Source organism: Oncorhynchus gorbuscha, linkage group LG10 (genome assembly GCF_021184085.1).
Source record: "Oncorhynchus gorbuscha isolate QuinsamMale2020 ecotype Even-year linkage group LG10, OgorEven_v1.0, whole genome shotgun sequence".
Lineage (NCBI taxonomy): Eukaryota > Metazoa > Chordata > Actinopteri > Salmoniformes > Salmonidae > Oncorhynchus > Oncorhynchus gorbuscha.
This window is the reverse complement of record NC_060182.1, coordinates 18875214-18894904: the sequence shown is the minus strand read 5'-3', so window position 1 is coordinate 18894904 and position 19691 is coordinate 18875214. Positions and strand designations below refer to the sequence as shown.

The window sequence follows — 19691 nt, the reverse complement described above, 5'->3', positions numbered from 1 at the left end:
AACTCTGCTTCCCCTTTTATCTGTGGATTAATCGAGTCAGCATGTAAGTCAGAATGATGAAGAAATAATGTGTGAGCAGGCTATTGACTCCCAGCAGTGTTGCTGTCAGCTGCAGGGTTCCCGGCCACTCTGGCTAGCGGGGAGATTGGGCCCTAATAGACAACGAGTGGGTGTTAGTGAGTACAGGATGAGACTGACTGGCCCATGATTAACTGGCAGCCGACTTCCCTATAATCAGAGAGGTTGGAGAATGACAGCACACAATGGCCTGGTTTCCTTGCATACATGGGTTATGCGATGATTGTTCCTTTCAAACGTTTTAATTGTAGGTTACAATAGCACTTTGGTTTCAAAAAGTGCATTTAATTAGATTACAGCTTGCAGTTGTTTCAGTTCTTCAGCTTATTAAAAAACTGTGCTGTGCTGTACTGTGATGTGCTCCAACAATGTGAAGACTAGGCTGTTGTACACAGAAATAGATAAGCTTCAGCACCAGTGACAAAGAAACGGGTAAGATGGATGGTACAGAGATTTGAACATGTTCACCACATCAGTTTCCAATGAGACACCTTTCCACTGAATTCAGTATGACAGTGCACTACTGGGTACACTGCGTGCATGTCAGTTCTTGTGACATATTGTGAGTCACCTGGGTGCTCGTCAGTCTAGGCACACAGGGTGTATAATTAGTTTATGGAGATATTTACGTTTCCTCTTGATTTATGGTGGATTCTGACTGTTGTCAGCCCAGACAGAGTAAGTACAGGGTTTGTTATATAAATAGCTGGCTTCTGCACCAGTAGAAGTAATCAAACTAAGCGCACAATCCCTAAGAGCAAACGAAGAGCTACAAAATTACCACATAATATTTGGGTAATTTTGATAAATCATCTTCATCAGATATTCTCCAGAGTAATTCACTCAATGCCATTCCAGACACAGCCATTTCAGGAAGTAGTAAATGGAAATTGCCCATGTTTTTTCTATTGGTATTTTCAAGTGATGTATGAAATTGTGTTCATTTCCTGAAATGAATTAGAATCGACCCAAACTCTGGCACTGTACAGCAGTCCACATGCACACACACATAGCCCCAGCCCTCTGCACTAACACTAATAATGATCCATCTAATTTGTATGATGTTTTTTGAGTAAGTCAGAGCAGTCCAGCTGACGCTGCAGTCGCCTGCATATGGATTCTGTTCTGCACTTGTCCCCTGTAGAGCGGCTCGCATATCCCATCGTCCCTGTTTGTTCAAGGCCACTTGTTATAATAGGAACGCTGCTGACCGTCAGCCAAGTGCATTCCACCTAGCCTTCAACACCAGGTATGCTGCTGCTGGCCTACTGATTAAGACATCACTGAGAAACACAATCGCTCCCTCCGGCTTCAAGCAGGTTCCTTGTTTCTTAACCTGCCTCTTCACATCGCTTCATACATTTTTCAAACTGTTTTAGGGCGGCATGTGGGGGTGAATTTTTGTAAGTGTCCATGTTGTTTTTGTGCAGGCAGGTTAGAGTATGTCATATGTGTGGAGATCATGGTTAATCAAAAGGAGTCTGCTGTTTGACAAAATGCTATTCCTCAGAGGCCTCTTCTAGACAGGTTTAATAGCATGGGCTGCTAGCTATCTGTTTATTTATGTACAGTATGCATGCAGAGGCTCTTTAAACCTAACATGCCATCCCTCTCTGACTATCATGTGGTAGCTTGGCTGCTACTTGCCTAAGCCTGTGGTGTCCGATTAATTACCACGGCACAGCCTTGCAATGCTGGCCTGTCAGCAACGGCCAGAGAGCAAAGCAGAGTGGCGGTGATAAGGTATGAACTGGGCTAGAAAAAACTTCATCTGCTTTTAAAGAGACACAATGGATTGTCTTGACAACATTATCTAGGCTAATTTACTCCTTTATATTAAAGCCTCACACAATTATGTCCAAGATGTTACACAAAATAGTGGCCCAAGTACTGACCACAGATGAACTGAAAAGCAAACATTCCCTCTCTTATCTTTGAAAGAGACAAAATGCAGAGTTTACTCCTGCGTGCATCATGCTCCAAAACACATCTGATTATCATGACACACACATTTACGTAACGGCGTGCTAACTCCATTATGCTGTAGGGCAGGGCTAAAAAGTTAGCACTTTATTGCATTAGGAGAATGGTTGGAGGGATCATTATGTGCTGCTCTCTGGGCTGATAACAAGGCACGTGCTATATGTCTGTGAGGCGAAGGGGCGGTGTGCCTCTGACCTAACCCATTCTCAGAATCCCAAGCACCAGTGTTCCAGAATGAACAAAGCCCCTCTGTTCTAAATTAAAACTCAGTTCTACTCAGGGCAGGGGAATTCGAGAGGTACCAGACTACACTGCAGGGTGAGGACAAGGCAGAGGCAGGGTGGACAGCAGCTACACAGTCCTCTAGGTCTGTCTCTCTGTATGTTCGTTGAACCTCACACAGTAGTGTTGCTCTGTCTAATTGGACAGTCTGATGATTTGTTAAATTGTGATTCATTACTTGGGAGGATCTCAATATTCACAAAAAAAAGTAAAAAGTAATAATATCATAAACACATTCCAAGAACCCCCAAATACATGTTACTTTCCTCTTGGTTATTACACTAACAAGTATAACTACTCATTTTTAGGCCCCTTTAACAAAAAGTTCAAAATGTCTTTGTTGCATTGTTTTTTCTTCTCTCCTTTCTTGGAGCGCACATCAAATACGTGACAGATAAAAGCAGCTGTCCTGCCATCCCTCGACACTGATTGTTTTCTCTCTGTCTGTGTTTCCAGGAGTGGCCTGAGAGACTGCTGAAGATGAAAAGAATGGTGTTTGACCCACTTGTCTCACCGATTGGACACCAGTTCTGAGACTAGGATGGTACTAACACAGCGACACAACAGCAGGCCTGGGCATGGCTCTGGATCTGGGCCTAAGCCAAGGGGAACAGAGGGGGAACAGAGGGAGTGAGGAATGGGGACATACCTCATCACCTTGGAGAGAAAAGAAACAGGGTTCCCTCTGCATACTGTACATATAAAGGGTGAGGGGTATAGGGTATCCAAAGGGATAAGATAGGGTTTCCCTCTTAGACACACAGAGGGGAAAGGGTGTCAACTTCCATACACAAGTTGTGTAAGGACAGAGGGCGCAAGGTAGACCACTTCACTGTTCACACACACCACACGCGTACACACCCACACATACAGTTGAAGTCTGAAGTTTACATACACCTTAGCCAAATAACTTTAAACTCAATGTTTCACAATTCCTGACATTTAATCAGATTAAAGATTCCCTGTCTTAGGTCAGTTAGGATCACCACTTTATTTTAAGAATGTGAAATGTCAGAATAATAGTAGAGAGAAGGATTTATTTCAGCTTTTATTTCTTTCATCACATTCCCAGTGGGTCAGAAAGTTACATACACTCAATTAGTATTTAGCAGCATTGCCTTTAAATTGTTTAACTTGGGTCAAGTGTTTCAGTTAGCCTTCCACAAGCTTCCCACAATAAGTTGGGTGAATTTTGGCCCATTCCTCCTGACAGAGCTGGTGAGCTGAGTCAGGTTTGTAGGCCTCCTTGCTCGCACACGCTTTTTCAGTTCTGCCCACAAATTTTCTATGAGATTGAGGTCAGGGCTTTGTGATGGCCACTCCAATACCTTTTGTTGTCCTTAAGCCATTTTGCGACACCTTTGGAAGTATGCTTGCGATCATTGTCCATTGGGAAGACCTTAACTTCCTGACTGATATCTTGAGATGTTGCTTCAATATATCCACATACTTTCCCCCTCATGATTTTGTGAAGTGCACCAGTCCCTCCTGCAGCAAAGCATCCCCACAACATGATGCTGCCACTCCCGTGCTTCACGGTTGGGTGGTGCTCTTCGGCTTGCAAGCCTCCCCCTTTTTCCTCCAAACATAACGATGGTCATTATGGCCAAATAGTTCTATTTTTGTTTCATCAGACCAGAGGACATTTCTCCATAATGTACGATCTTTGTCCCCATGTGCAGTTGCAACCATAGTCTGGCTTTTTATGGTGGTTTTGGAGCAGTAGCTTATTCCTTGCTGTCGATATAGGACTTGTTTTACTGTGGATACTTTTGAGATACTTTGTTTACTTGTGAGATATATAGATACTTTTGCACCCATTTCCTCCAGCATCTTCACAAGGTCCTTTGCTGTCGTTCTGGGATTGATTTGCACTTTTCACACCAAAGTACGTTCATCTCTAGGATACAGAATACGTCTCCTTCCTGAGCGGTATGATGGATGTGTGGTCCCCTGGTGTTTATACTTGTGTATTATTGTTTGTACAGATGGACGTGGTACCTTCAGGCGTTTGGAAATTGCTCCCAAGGATGAACCAGACTAGTGGAGGTCTACAATTGTTTTTTCTGAGGTCTTGGCTGATTTCTTTAGATTTTCCCATGATGTCAAGCAAAGAGGCACTGCGTTTGAAGGTAGGCCTTGAAATACATCCACAGGTACACCTCCAATTGACCCTATCAGAAGCTTCTAAAGCCATGACATAATTTTCTGGAATTTTCCAAGCTGTTTAAAGGCACAGTCAACTTAGTGTATGTAAACTTCTGACACATTGGAATTTAGATACAATGAAATAATTTGTCTGTAAACAATTGTTGTAAAAAAAGGTAGATGTCCTAACCAACTTGCCAAAACTATAGTTTGTTAACAAGACATTTGTGGAGTGGTTGAAAAACGAGTTTTAATGTATGTAAACTTCCAACTTCAACTGTACATGATAACACCCCCGCACCACCACCACACACACAAACACACAAAGGGAGAGGGTGTCCACATTTAACAAGGGAGAGGATAGGCTTTGATCACAAGGTCCTCAGCTGTTGAGATGTTAGAAGGGAAAAAGTCATCTAGGGGCCACAGCAACTGCCATACTGCCTTTAGTACTGCAGATAAGCAACACTAGGGCTGGAAGGGATGAATTCTATTTCAATCCCATTTCAGTCATTTCAAGGGATTAATAGAAAATAACCCAATATCAATGAACCTCTAGAGTTAACTGAATTGACAGAATTAATCCAGAACCTGAAGGTGAATTACTGAATAAAAGCACAACTAGTGAGTTAATGTAAAAAAAAAAGTTCAGATCAAATCAACATTGCCATTGTTAGAGCCAGAACATTAAATATATTCATAATTCATGTTTTAAATGATGTAGTACTGCTAACGCTATTTCTGAGGGTCAGAGAGACCTCGGCAACACATTAACCAACAGAAACGTATATGCCTCCCTATTTTATAGAGAGAGCAGAGTACCCAACCCAACCAGCTTCTCTTCAGCAAACAACAGTGGTCAGACAGACACTTAGGTTCTAATGGCACCACTCGTCCACTCCAAACCCTAATGAGGTCTATAGGGAACACGCTTCCTCCATTTCCTCTGATATCATTCATACCCATCAAAATGCCCGGCCTGTCTTTGTGTTGCAGTAGGGTCCAGACATGAGGGAAAGGGTAAAGGCTGTAATTATGAAGGAGAGACAGGGTAATCAAAAGCCAAACGATAAAGGGGGAGAGTTCATTCAGACAGGGTTGACTTTTGGAACAGATCATCTAATGGTGACGATTTGATGTTGTCTTTGGCTTTCATAGGTACAATTGGGTACCATAGGTACACACTGAAAGTGATGGAATTGAACCATAAAGGTACAACCCAAAAGGTTGTCCAGATCCTGATCCACCATTTGGTAAACACAAGTCAAAATAACCTATTTCACACAACCAAACCTGATTTGATATGTTCTGTGTCAGCAGCATGTCTGTAGCTGCAGCTGTACACAGCCTTCAGCGATGTCAGGGCCATGCCCAGACATATTCCGCATAATTGGAGGAATACGTACTTAAGCAACCGGCTGGAATGGGTCAAATCTAATGCGTATGTAAAACTGAGGACAGTCTCTTTTAACCTTTTGCTGCAGAGGGCTAAATCAGGGTCATACAGTGTCGAGGGATGGCAGGACAGCTGCTTTTATCTGTCACATCTTTGATAAGCACCAAGTCATCTTAAACAAATATACTTTGAAACAAAAGTATGCAGCTCACACACATGGTTATGGGCTTAAAAAAAGAAGAGACCTGTACCATGTCAGATATATAATTGAAATGTATTAAATGTTGAGTTTGCATCCAAATATTACACTTCATATACATCACAGAAGATTGAAATATTACAAAATCGTTTGACATAGAATCACCGGATTTTTGGCATTAAAATAAATAAATAAATCATGTTTATTAATTATGAAAAATATAATTATATATAACTAGATTTTTTTACCAGGTAAGTTGATAAGAACACATTCTCATTTAAAGCAACAATCTGGGGAATAGTTACAGGGGAGATGAATGAGCCAATTGGAAGCTGGGGATGATTAGGTGGCCATGATGGTATGAAGGTCAGATTGGGAATTTAGCCAGTTCACCAGGGTTAACACACCTACTCTTACGATAAGTGCCATGGGATCTTTAGTGACCACAGAGAGTCAATACAACCGTTTAATATCTCATCCAAAAGACGGCACTCTACACAGAGCAATGTCCCCAATCACTGCCCTGGGGCATTGCGATATTTTTTTAAGACCAGAGGAAAGATTGCCTCCAACTGGCCCCCCAACACCACTTCTAACAGCATCTGGTCCCCCACCTAGGGACCAACCAGGACCAAACCTGCTTAGCTTCAACAGCAAGCCAGCAGTGGGATGCAGGATGGTATGCTGCTGGCAAATAACTTTAATAACGTTCCACCCATGAGGCCACTATGCCATTTGACTGCAGGAAAGGGCTAGTAGTTATTTAAGTTTGCTCAGTATTACCAATATATTGTAAGCCCCTATGAAAACTGTGAAGCTTTTTCAGCAAAGTGGAATATAAGTCTATACTCTAGAAATAAACACTCAGTCGAGTTCTAAACTTAAAGACATTAAAGACATTCAGTTCACCCTCAAGGATGAAAATGTTACTTGAGCATGGCTGCTTTTGGCTTTCTCTCCACAGAGGGGCGAGAGAGAGAGAGAGCGAGCGAGAGAGAGAGAGAGAGAGAGAGAGAGAGAGAGAGAGAGAGAGACACGAGGCTGCAAAGAAACAAGAGGCTTGAAATTAAAGACCAGTGTTTGATCTCTCAGCGTCTCTGTCTCCTTCTCTGTCACTTAGACCCCTGTTTTATCTCTCAAAGTCTCTGTCACTTCCAACGGGAGGGGTCAAGCCTCGGCACAGGGGGGACTTCCTACTTCCATCCTTCCCTCTGTATCAGATCCAGCATTAATCTGGAACTGTGTCTGCCTGCCCAGCCAAACCCAGCCCCCTAGAGAGGGTTACAAGACCCCTGACTGTCTCCTACTTTAGCCAGTTTACTGCCACAGAGAGGAGTCCAGCAGCCCTGCCCTGGTACACTGCTGGCTGGCCACCTTAGCCATATGATCCTTAGCTCACTGTGTGCTCTTACTGAAGCAGTATATTTAACATGTCATCTGAGTTCATTCTCAGGCAAGTGAAGTCAGTGAACATGTTCTCCTGTAGCAGAACCAACAGGGGATATGGGATTGATAAAAAGGTGCTATCTATCGGCTGTCCCTGTAGAAGAACCCTTTGAAGAACGCCCTTTGGTTCCAGGTAGAACCCTTTCACAGCGGGTTCTACAATAAACACAAAAGAGTCCTACCTGGAACCAAAATGGGTTCTCCTATAGGGACAGCCGAAGAACCCTTTTGGAACCCTTTTTTCTAAGAGCGCAGGGAATCAACGAGGGGAATAGATGCATTATGTCATTGCAACTGGTAGAGATATCAATCCATCTCCACTCTTTTGAAAGACATCATCTCCTTGGAAACACATCAGATGAGATGAAGCAGGAGAGGAGAGAGTGACACCCCTTTGACACTATCATTAGAAGGGTGTTTTTGAGCTTTATAAGTATTATTAATGAGTTGGGTTGACAACTGACGCCATAAAGTCAGTATGGCACTATGCCATTACATAAAATGACAGTTGTCTCTGTTTGTCAGTCTGGTGCAGTCCTGTCAGCCCTCAATCCATGCTAGCTCATGCATGTGAAACGGATTCGTCATTTGCTGGCAATTAACTGTCTGGTTGACATTCACAATATCAAACGTCTCCTGTGATGACGCCACTCGTAAGGTATTTGCTTTCAAGGCGTGTCCGATGTCAATATTAAGGAAACCATAGTTCCTCTCATTAAAGCACGAGAGAAGAGAACAACGGAAGGCAAACATCCAGATAGCTATTGATCATTAGAGAGGCCATGTTTCTGTGTTGTCAGCCCTTAGCTCTGAGTGGCTGCTTGTTCCAGACACACAGCAACACAGTGTCAGAGGCTGCAATTATGCTGGCTTTGGTTGTAGTGGGGACAGCAGTGCCAGTGCAGATGATCTCTATACTGTAGTCATCTAGCATGCTTCAGCTCTGCTCTAATGCAAACTCATATTTTGTGAATCAGAGATCACTTCGGATGGCTTAAGAAATAATAATCCTTAACTGTTGTTTTTTTAAAAATGTTGATACAGACAGATTCTGTTTTGGGAAAACGGGTTCCTATCTACTAATCAGTAGTTCAACGCTAGCCTTCACTTCCAATGGCACATCTCCTATTAGAGGGCTTGTGTTTGCACCATACATCTTTCTGAATACACTTTGGCATCGTACTGAATACACTTTGGCAAGGTATTAACTCAAGCAGTTATCCCACTGGACGAAGGCCATTCTCCATTTCTTCAAAATGACATTCCCCCTCTTCATCTGCTCTTTCATCCTTTCTTCCCTCCTCCCATCCTCCCATCCAGAACATGAGTCAGAGAATCTGACATCTCACTGGAGAGCAGTCAGGAGAGGAGAGAGAAGAGCGAGAGATACAAAGAGAACGAGAGAACGAGAACGAGAGAGAGACAAAGAGAACGAGAGAAAGAGAACGATAGAAAGAGAACGATAGAGACAAAGAGAACGAGAGAAAGAGAGTGAGACAGAGAGATATATAGAGCGAGCGAGACAGAGGGGAGGAGACACAGAGATGGGGAGAGACATACACAGAAACAAATAAGTCAAGAAGAGGAGAAGCTTGAACTGTGAAGTATGACTAGATTAACTGATCGTAAGATGGACGTTCAGTGTGGACAGACTTTTCCAGCACAGTAGACCTAGAACATATGCTTCAGAACTTTAATTTCATTTGAGAGATCGCTTTCAGTGTGCTTTCAGTGTATATGTTGTTCTGAAATCTAACACAACAATTTGCCCAGAGAGGCCCAAAACAGTCAGCGAGAGACCAACTTACTTTGTAAAAGGACAAACAATACTAAAATACCTTCACATTAAATAGAATGGAATGGCATTTGGCGCCACATACTGTACATTCTAAACCTCTGCCCTTATTCAAAGTAACCTTGCATCATATTGACAATGGCATTACACCCCTCATTGGTAAAGCACACTTTGCCTCAGTTTACCTGAGAATGGCATACGTACACCAAAAAACACCATTTGCGGTGGGATGAAACACAACGGGTTATTATTAGATAAGCTTCAAAACAAACGGAGCACAAATCCAAAAATAGTGCAGTCCATGTTAAATATTTCAGGCGCTCAGCAGCTGAGGATGGGGGAGGGATAAAAATCTCCACCCCAGCCGCCGATGCAAAAACACAAGCTGATGCAGATGGCCGGTTGAAAGAGAAACCTTCACTGCCTTGTAGACTGTCTCCACAGAGCACAGCGGATTACTGCCACTAAGACTCATGCCCTTCGTATATACACACTACTCTATCCTCATCACTTACTTTTGAAGTGCTGTGGTGTGTATTGTAGCAGTTCAGCCCCCTCACTCTGGGCCTATGCACTGCTTGTAAGTCTGTCTACATAATAGTGTCTGCTGACTGATTTAAAATGGTCAAATACTGCCCTGTATAAACCATCCTCTTGGTATTGTAATTTAATCATTAAGTTGGAATTTAATTCAACTTAAGAGGCAGTAGTAGCAGTAGCAGTAGCAGTAGTAGTAGTAGTAGTAGTAGTAGTAGTAGAAGTAGTAGTAGAAGTAGTAGTAGTAGCAGTAGTAGTAGTAACAGTAGTAGTAGTAGCAGTAGCAGTAGTAGTAGTAGTAGTAGTAGAAGTAGTAGTAGCAGTAGCAGTAGTAGTATTAGTAGTAACAGCAGTAGCAGTAGTAGTAGTAGCAGTAGCTGTAGTAGTAGTAGTAGTAGCAGTAGCAGTAGTAGTAGTAGTAGTAGTAGTAGTAGCAGTAGCAGTAGTAGTAGAAGTAGTAGTAGTAGAAGAAGAAGTAGTAGTAGTAGTAGTAGTAGCAGCAGCAGCATCAGCAGTAGCCTCAGTAGCAGCAGCAGTAGTAGTATTAGCAGCAGTAGTAGTATTAGCAGCAGTAGTAGTAGTAGCAGCAGCAGTAGCAGCAGCAGTAGTAGTAGTAGTAGCAGCAGCAGCAGTAGTAGCAGCAGTAGTAGTAGCAGCAGCAGCAGCAGTAGTAGTATTAGCGGCAGTAGTAGTAGTATTAGCAGCAGTAGTAGCAGCAGCAGCAGCAGCAGTAGTAGCAGCAGCAGTAGTCGTATTAGCAGCAGTAGCAGCAGCAACAGCAGTAGTAGCATCAGCAGTATTAGTATTAGCAGCAGTAGTAGTAGTAGCAGCAGCAGTAGCAGCAGCAGTAGTAGTAATAGCAGCAGTAGCAGCAGCAACAGCAATAGTAGCAGAAGCAGTATTAGTAGTAGTAGTAGCAGCAGCAGTAGCAGCAGCAGTAGTAGTATTAGCAGCAGTAGTAATAGTAGCAGCAGCAGTAGACGACCATGGCCGTAATTTACATTTACATTTAAGTCATTTAGCAGACGCTCTTATCCAGAGCGACTTACAACCGAGAGTGTCTCATGATGAGTTGTATATGCAAAAAACACATTTCCAATTCACACGTGCGTATAATAAATATTTCTACATGTGGAAAATAGGACAAATATACGCACCCACGTAATTATTATTATTACAAGTAGTAGTAGTAAAACATTCTGTGATTTATTTAACCAATGAACTACTCTGTAAATACCGCAGAGCAGGTTGGATTGAATTGAGCCCTTAGTGCATCTACAGAGGAGTGATGGGGTTTGCCTGTGCAGGGTGAGGAGCCTAGCAGAGACACATTAAATACAGGAAAGTGTTGTCATGTGAAACTCCCATCGGCTATGTCAGCTATTCGGGTTCATACCTGGGATAGTGAAGGGAGCAAGACTATCACATTGCATTTCGCAAAGAGTAACTCCTCATAGCCAAACAAGATGGTCTAAAAATTGAGTTGCCTTTATTGTGCACTGCTCAAGCCTTATGACAAACGGTTCACATATCAATGCATTGCAAATCGGTAGTATTTCATAGTGGAACTCTAAAAACAAGGCTCCCACATCTTGTCAAAATATGTGCTAAAGAAAGCAGTACTTGCAACACAAAATCTATTTCCATTGAAGATGCCAAGTATGTGGGAGGAATTGGAGTTGTCGTGTCTTTACTATCATTAACTGAAGACTGATAGTTTTTATCAAAGATTCTCTATAATTAGTTATTACACGATTAGACTGATTAATCATGTAACCGTAATTACTAGGAAGTCGGGGCACCAAGGAAAAATATTCAGATTACAAAGTTATCATTTCCTAAAATAACTTTTCAGATATTTTATCTGATCAATTAGTCTTCGAATTAATTAATTATTTACTTTACCTCACGTTAGTCTCATTCCAAATGTCATAAATTATTGGTTATCTGCACAAACCCAGTCTTCACTATGAATCATCCATACATCAATTGTCTTAAATCATTTATTTATTATTAACTAAGTAATTCACAGAAATGCATAAACAAACAAACAAACAAGGTAAATGTGGTTACATGAAATGAGAATGTGCCCTAGTGGGCTAAACCGGCATGGCGGCTGACTAAGAAGTCACTACAAAGTGATAATTATAACAATTTAAATGCTAATCCTTTGCACATGAATGCTCACTCATTCGGGAACAATTGCAATCAATATATATATTTACGCTCTGTGTGTCGTCTTGATCGCTGGTGAAAAGTTCATTTCTTTTGTAGAATTGTCCGTCTCTCTCCCTCTCTCTCTGTCGTGGTTAGAGGGATAGTTCAGAGTGACATTCGTTATATTATGAATGTTTCGGCGGGTGTCGTTTTTCACGTTCAATGATACCGAATTCCTAGCTGCAGACTAGTAATTAATATCAAAGACTTGTTCTTATTCTGTCGGTATCGATAGTCTAAGAGTTTAACCACGTGGTATGGTTAAAAGATTCAGCAATGGTCTACAACCTTTGTCTCCTCCTCTAATGGAGAAAAACATGGTCTGCAACCTTTAGCCATCTCGTAATTGAGGTAAGCTCGGTCTGCTGATCGAAAACCCGAGTGGGGGTTTTATTCGGAAGGCTTCTGGCTGTCCCAGGAGGCCTGACCCTAACTGAGCTCAGGGGCAGTCCTCTGATTTAGTTCAAATCAAAAGGGAATTGTATTTTTCTTCATTAAACAGTCCAAAATCATATTACACAATTATGCAAACAGTATCATACTCACTCATTCATCTTATACAACAATTAGATGTAAACCTCATATCTGAGGCTATTATATAAACAGCATTATGGTAATGCAGCCAATTTTTTATACTTTCTCCGGAACATGAAATTTGTTCATACCTCAAGTTCTGTGAGGTGGAAGGATTTCCTTTGTCCTCTGTGAAAATTTACTCTCTCTATACTGTGTGTCCATGGGGAGATCCTCAGGAATTTACGACGTCTCTCTGACCACAGCAATCTAGTTGAAGGAGGAAAGGGGGAGGCAGGGAGAGGGGGATGGGGCTTGCTATACCCTAAAGAGGCCAACGTCATGACAGAGTCTACACCTAGTGTACAAAACATTAAGAACACCTTCCTAATATTGTGTTCCACACTAACAAACACAGGTTAATGGACTTACGGTAAATACGAGTTAATTGCTACAAGGGTTTTGCTTCAAATACACAGAGAAAAAATATATGTGTAATATGAAAACCCCTGTGACAACAAATAATACAAGACTGAACATAACTGACTGTAACTATTAAAGTTCTGCTGTCACGTCAACAGGTTCGAACCTTTATATTTTAATACAAGTCAACAGTCTGGACACAATGAGGGAAAGAACAATAAAAAACAATTGATTATAAACTGGGTGGTTCGAGCCCTGAATGCTGATTGGCTGACAGCTGTGGTATATCAGACCATATACCACAGGTATGACAAAATATTTATTTTTACTGCTCTAATTACGTTGGTAACCAGTTTATAATAGAAATAAGGCACCTCAGGGGTTTATGGTATATGGCCAATATACCATGGCTAAGGGCTGTATCCAGGCAGTCCGCATTGTGTCATGCAAAAAGAACAGTCCATAGCCGTGGTATATTGGCATATACCACACCCCTTCGTGTCTTATTGCTTAAATTGAATCTTTGAATAAAAATCTGTATGATTCAGTTTAGCTTGTATCCCTTTCACCTAATGAGCCTGCATCCTTAAAAACAAATCCCCTCAAGACCTACACATTCTGTCACGCCTTGGTCTTAGTATTTTGTGTTCTCGTTATACATTTGGTCAGGCCAGGGTGTGACATGGGTTTATTTTGTTGTGATTCGTATTGGGGTGTCTAGATTAGGCTTGGCTGCCTGAGGCGGTTCTCAATCAGAGTCAGGTGATTCTCGTTGTCTCTAATTGGGAACCATATTTAGGTAGCCTAGGTTTCACTGTGTGTTTTGTGGGTGATTGTTCCTGTCTCTGTGTTTGTTGTCACAAGATAGGCTGTATAGGTTTTCACGTTTCGTTTGTTGTTTTGTAATTTAAGTTATTTCATGTATCGTCATTATTTGAATTAAAGAACATGAGTAACCACCACGCCGCATTTTGGTCCGACTCTCTTTCGACAGACGAACGCCGTTACACATTCCTTCTCCTCCTTTTCTGAAATACTATTAAAGAGATTCTCTGGAAGAAAACAGTCTCTTTCAAACTAGGGATTTCGTGTCTTATTGAGATAAAATAGTAATTCTTCACAAAGATTATCCATGTATGAACTACAAATTGACACATCCAGCCCAAAGCGGGAGGTTTAAAAAGTACTTTCTTAGTCACCAAAGCACCGGAGCATGTCTTTAACCAGTCACCATACAGATGGCCATGGTCTGCAGCTTACGATAATTAAGCAGAGCTACTGTCTACTGTACTGTATAGCATTACAGAGACCTTGATGACTTCATTCCCATTTACTGGGACAGTACTTTTTCTCCCTGACGGTGCAGGCAGGGCCTGGTTGTAAATGAGGAAGGGTATTAGCAATTCCCAGCCTTTGGAGAAGCATGTGTCAGGCCTAGAGTCTGTTATTTATGAGTCCTCTCAGCCCTCAGCCCTTCCTCTGCTGCTGCTGCAGAGATGCTGCTTGCGATTCATTATTGAAGAGGCCCTTCCACTCCTTATTAGATCTTTGATTTTTGGAGTGCATTAAGGAATTACATTCAGACTGAGAGCGTCAGCCATGCCTGATGGTCTCTCTCCCTCCCCCTCTCTCTCCCGTCTCTCTTTCAGAAACAGACAGACAGACATACAGGCACGGAAAACATTATCCTTCTCTCTGTCTTTCTCTCTCTCCCTCCCACTCACAAACACACACACGCATGCACATACACAGACACACACACACAGTTCTGTCCTTTATTGATCCTCACGATCTGCCAGGGAGAGTCTGGCTCACGTATCTCTATGGGGGTATTCTACCCTATCCTCATATTCCCTCAATGAACAAACATCCCTGGCAGAGAATGATTTAAATCAGGAGCTAATACTGTGTTTTCTATGTTGGCACACTATATAAGCATGCATTAATACCAGGTCACTCTCAAAAATTAGGATCTAAACCTCAAGAGATCTCCTGGTACAATTAGATCATGTTAAAAACTCAGCTTGCAGAAACATGAGATAATATAGATAGAGAAAGGTAATCCAGATGACGGATATAGGATCATTGATATGCATGATTTATGTCTCTCGTCATACAGGTTTCCAGCAGTGTAGGATTTACCAAGCTGAAAACAGACACAAAAACAGAATACAGGAAGCTCTGTTCATCTCCAATTGCACCAGGGAGTGTTGGTTTGTACCAAGCTTTCTCTAATCAGACGATCCACATGTGGATGTTATTTCATTGGCCTTATTGTCCTGGAAAGTCCATGGTGATTGACCCACTGAAATCCAATGGTGCCTTTTGTGCTATGATTGGCCTAACTTACTAGGTGTGGACGTCCTTGATACATCTGATAAACACACAATGTCATAGAAAAATAAATCATCAACATTTTAGAGGACTTTGAACAGTATTAAATATCCTGTTTGTGCGAAGGCTTCAGTATGAGATCCAGACCTCTAATGCCAACGTCAAGCTGATTGTTGATATTGGTAGCAGCATTGCCACATTTTAACCAAGGCCAGATTATAAATGTAAGTGAATGCTCAAATATCACTACAACATTTTCAAATCTAACTAGGGATTTTGTACACGCCTGACTGTGACTGTTCACTGTAATGCTTCTGCTGGATTACAATTCTCCTAAATGGAAAAAGGTTGAAGAAGGTTGAGAAATAGTGAGCCTACAGCACAATGAAACAAATTATGGTTGACACACACACACACACACACGCACACACACACGCACGCACACACACACACACACACACACACACACGCACGCACGCACGCACACACGCACACACACACACACACACACACACACACACACACACACACACACACACACACACACACACACACACACACACACACACACACACACACACACACACACACACACACACACACACACACACACAATATAACACTATTGTCCTGTGTATTTCAGAGAATCCACTACATCAGAATTGCTGATTAAAATAAATACTTGGTATAGAACAATTGCATGAGTCAAATGATGAGTGTTTTTGGTAGCTTGTTCTGTACACAATAACCCTGTTTGTTACCCCTAGTTGTACCTAGTTAGGCTATACAAAAAACTCTTGCAATTCTCTCTCTGCTTAGGAGAATGCCAAGAGTGTGCAAAGCTGTCATCAAGGCAAAGGGTGGCGACTTTGAAGAATCTCAAATATAAAATATATTTTGATTTGTTTAACACTTTTTTGGTTACTACATGATTCCATGTAATTTCATAGTTTTGATGTCTTCACTATTATTCACTATTATTTGATTTCTTCACACTTCCCTGTTATTCACATTTATTCTACAATGTAGAAAATAGTCAAACTAAAGAAAACCCATAGATTGAGTAGGTGAGTCCAAACATTTGACAGGTACTGTATAAACATAACATGCAAACATATCAATGATTTTACTGAGTTACAGTTCATGTAAGGAAATCAGTCAATTTAAATGAAATTAATTAGGCCCTAATCAATGGATTTTACATGACTGGGAATGGGCACAGCTATGAGTGGCCTGGGAAGGCATAGGCCCACACACTTGGAAACAAGGCCCACCCACTGGGGAGCCAGGCCCAGCCAATCAGAATTTAGTTTTTTATTACAGACAGAAATACTCCTCAGTTCCATCAGCTGTCCAGGTGGCTTGTCTCAGACGATCCCACAGGTGAATAGGCCAGATGTGGAGGTTCTGGGCTGGTGTGTTTATACGTGGTCTACTGTTGTGAGGCTGGTTGGACATACTGACAAATTCTCTAAAACAATGTTGGAGGCGGCTTATAGTAGATCAATTAACATTCAATTCTCTGGCACCAGCTCTGGTGGACATTCCTGCAGTCAGCAGGCCAATTGGAAGCTTCCTCAAAATTTGTGGCATTTTATTGTGTGACAAAACTGCACATTTTAGATTGGCCTTTTATTGTCCGCAGCACAAGATGCACCTGTGTAATGATCATGCTGTTTAATCAGCTTCTTGATATGCCACACATGTCAGGTGGATGGATTATCTTGGCAAAGGAGAAATGCTCACTAACAGGGATGTAAACAAATTTGTCCACTAAATTTGAGAGAAATAATATTTTTGTGCATATGGAAAATTGATGGGATCTTTCATTTCACCTCATGAAACATGGATGAACACTTAACATTTTGTTCAGTATAGAAATACATATGTGCCAAAATCAAATTCTGATGGTGGAATCTGAAGTAGAGTTTTTCTTGGCGCACTTCACTATACATTTGGGTCTACTCATTATTCTTTCAGTCCAGCCAGAGACCTATCTTTGTGTAGCTAGAACTGGCCTAGGCAGCTGGGTCATCTTTCATTATCATAAAGACGTCTATTAACAAGGGGCCAATTGTCTCCTCATTCCCAATAAACTAGCCTACTGTTGTTCATTGAACGCATCTGTCGGGATCGCAGCATATGTCGTGGAGTTCAGGCCAAAAGCAGTGTCTTTACATAGCAACAACCATTTCAGGTTTCTTTGAATACTGTGTGTATGCAACACATTTCTATCGTAGAAACAATTTTAAAAAAAGGTGTAATTGTAATGTCTAAAAATGCCTCGATCACATTTATGCTAGACTATAAAAATGTAATAATAAATACCATGATAGTCAGACAAAGAAAGGTGTTCTGTCATTTATTTAATATATTATTTGGTAACATAGGCATAGGCTACATGAATGGTCCAATATACAACTCAAGGGAGTTTTCTATCACTAATTGAAATGGTTCAGCATTTGAGAAAAGGAAGAAGACACAGCAATACATTACATGAGAGGTGTTTGAAGTTGAACAAATCACTGCACATTCACCAGAAAAATAACAAGTGACCGCTTGAATCAATAATACAAAAGTCGTATCTTACCTGATTACATGCAGGGTCGTCAATATTTCCTCTAAAGTATCCCCATGAATCTTTAAAAACCGAGATTTGCATCCACATTAGATTCCACAGTGTGCTGATACGGATTCTCCTCCCTGTATCACGCTGAAAGAATAAAACAGGACTGAGTACAAGACGCCTGTGCGTGGAGAGTGGGACGGCTCGATGGTGCGTGATGCATGCGGCTCAAAACGAATGACAGACTACCCTTCCGGACCGCTATGCTTACCAAGGTGAAGGTTTCAGTGAGTACCCTACAGTGCACTCTGGGTAAAAGACTCTGCCCAACTATCGAACCACTCCTGACTCCGCTGGTGATCTGTTCCCCCGAGCCTGTGTGATGGCTATCCCATGGGACCCCTGCATAAATTCGGGGACATCTCACGCTTCCCGCTGTGCGTCGTTTGACCAATCAGGCTTTTCGATTGATGGGACCCCAATAGTCTCGCATGTTGAATAGGATGGGTTTATAAAATAACATGTAAAATAAATAATAATAATAATAAAATGTACTTCGTCATAAATGACAATAACTGTCACCTTTGAATAGCTTCATATAGCTCCTGGGAAGTAATGATTCATACTGTATGGAAATTGGGACCAGTGCCCATCAGTTTACAAGGCTTACTTGATGGCTTGCATTCTGTTGATGTAAAAAAGCTTTGGCGAAGTGAAGACTAGTAAAAGGGTTGTGGAGGTTTGTTGTGTGCGGTCCAGAATTATGGCTGTGCTATCATACTATTTGCCCTCATATACTGCCATCTAGTGAATGGCTTAGCTTTTGTTTTGAAAAATGTCTACGCAAATTGCACTGTAACTTGTTATTCTGCTAGAATAATAACATTTCATTGCACATTCTTAATTTGCTATGGTTCAAGTTAGAGAGTTACTATATGATATGGACTTAAATGATGTTGTTTAATGATGTTTAACTCTGTGGAATGTGATTTCATATCAAATAAAATTGTATTGGTCGTGTACATATATTTTGCAGATGTTATCTATCGCAGGTCCAGCTAAATGCTTAAGATTCTTGCTCCAACAGTGAAACATACCTATCAAGTAACGTTAGCAATACGAAGCAATACACACAAATCCCCAAAATAAAATTAAGAAATTAAGAAATATCAGAACAAACAACATCAGAGTCCAAAATAAATAAATACATAAATATATATATATTCAAGGGTTTTAATTTTTCAACCATTTTCTACATTGTAGTATAATAGTGAATAAATCAAAACTATGAAATAACACAAATGGAATCATGTAGTAACCAAAAAAGTGTTTAAAAAATCTAAATATACATCATATCTGTCACGACTTCCGCCGAAGTCTCCTTGTTCAGCGGCGTTCTAGCCATCGCTGCTCCATTTTTCATTGTTCTATTTGTTTTGTCTTGTTCCCTGCACACCTGGTGTACATTCCTATATCAACTGCTTATATATATACTGTATATATATTCCTCTGTTCCCCCCATGTCTTTGTTTGGCATTGTTTTGTTACGTGTTTTGTATTGATGCACCTAGCTGGTTTTGCCCCGGGTACTATATTTCAACCCGGAGTATGTTTAATTGTGAAACATTTCTTGCTTATTGATGACTTTGTCGCGCTTTGCACTTTTGGCTTTGGCTGGAGTTTTTTGGGACACTGTTGCGTCGTCTGTTTGCTTCTGTTTGCTTCTGCCGAATAAAGTGTGCGCCTGATCACAACTCTCTGCTCTCCTGCACCT

At 41.3% G+C, this 19691-nt stretch overlaps 1 protein-coding gene across 3 annotated transcripts in view; it reads right to left on the bottom strand.

The window, feature by feature from the left end:
* LOC124045621 (poly(rC)-binding protein 4-like) overlaps positions 1-18315 on the bottom strand; it is a 78405-nt gene extending 60090 nt beyond the window's left edge. Inside the window, exons 1-2 of one of the 3 annotated variants that reach the window (XM_046365054.1) lie at positions 18189-18315; positions 17942-18064 (exon numbers count right to left, since the gene is read on the bottom strand). The gene's annotated coding sequence lies outside the window, so the exon portion shown is untranslated. The other 2 variants (XM_046365053.1, XM_046365055.1) reach the window with 2 other exon arrangements.
* Between the last annotated feature and the right edge of the window lie 1376 nt (positions 18316-19691).